Source organism: Salvelinus sp. IW2-2015, linkage group LG8, assembly GCF_002910315.2.
Source record: "Salvelinus sp. IW2-2015 linkage group LG8, ASM291031v2, whole genome shotgun sequence".
Taxonomy (NCBI): Eukaryota; Metazoa; Chordata; class Actinopteri; order Salmoniformes; family Salmonidae; genus Salvelinus; species Salvelinus sp. IW2-2015.
Genome location: NC_036848.1, coordinates 9,866,648 through 9,867,795, shown reverse-complemented (window position 1 = coordinate 9,867,795; position 1,148 = coordinate 9,866,648).

The following is a 1,148-nucleotide window of genomic DNA, read 5'->3' as shown; positions in this document are numbered from 1 at the left end:
TCTGTCTCTCTCTTTCTGTTCTCTCTCTCTTTCTGTTCTCTCTCTCTTTCTGTTCTCTCTCTCTTTCTGTTCTCTCTCTCTTTCTGTTCTCTCTTTCTTTCTGTTCTCTCTTTCTTTCTGTTCTCTCTCTCTTTCTGTTCTCTCTCTCTTTCTGTTCTCTCTCTCTTTCTGTCCTCTCTCTTTCTGTCCTCTCTCTTTCTGTCTCTCTCTCTTTCTGTCTCTCTCTTTCTGATTACTGAAAATAACATACAATATATCTTATTAAATGTAATATTTCTGTATTGCAATTTATTTTATTTATTAAAATATGTTTTATCCTATTGAGTGTGATTAGAGCTGTAGCAGTCATGAAATTTTGTCAACTGGTGATTGTCAAGCAAATACTTGTTGGTCTCATGGTAATTCAACGTTAATTAACATAAACACATTTAGCATCTCCTGATGCAGACCTTTGGAATATCAAAATTTTAAATGTCTAATAAATCCAGGTAATATAGCCTACAACTTCACAATAAATCCATTATTTATTTTAGACAAGTCTAAAGAAACATGATCTGAAGAAAATGTAGTCTTTTTCAGAAGAACAGAATAGCATACTCTGAGTTGTCCTTATGTTAGGCCCTGATCTGGCTATGCCATATGGCTGTGGGCTACACTAGTTCATTTAGCAGACAAGATTTCCTTAGAATTCCTTATTTTATAGTATGAAGAATACAATTGAACAAAGCTGAATAAAATAAAAAGGATATATTCTCCAAACGATTTGAGGGAGCGCGCACATGTGGATATTCTGTGTTGAGCGGTTAACAAAGAAATAGGTAGTCCTATTCGCTTCATTTTGTGTTATTAATGTAACTTTAGTTGCTCAACAAACATTGGGCTATATGTTTAGATGTTTAATACATTGTAAAGCTGCATGATGAGACTAATGATGATTTTTTTAAAGTTGCTTGAAAGGCATGAGCTCGTCTTTGTTTTTTTGTGCAGGCTGTACACACTCCATCAGTCTCTCATTCAGAATTTGACAAGCACTTGATAATGCCTAGAATTTCACAGCAGCATCCCCTTTGTGTGGCGGTAATGCATCCTAAAAAATCCATGCTTTTTGCGGCCATTGTGCCCTTCTTGTGACTATCCATGCTTTTTGC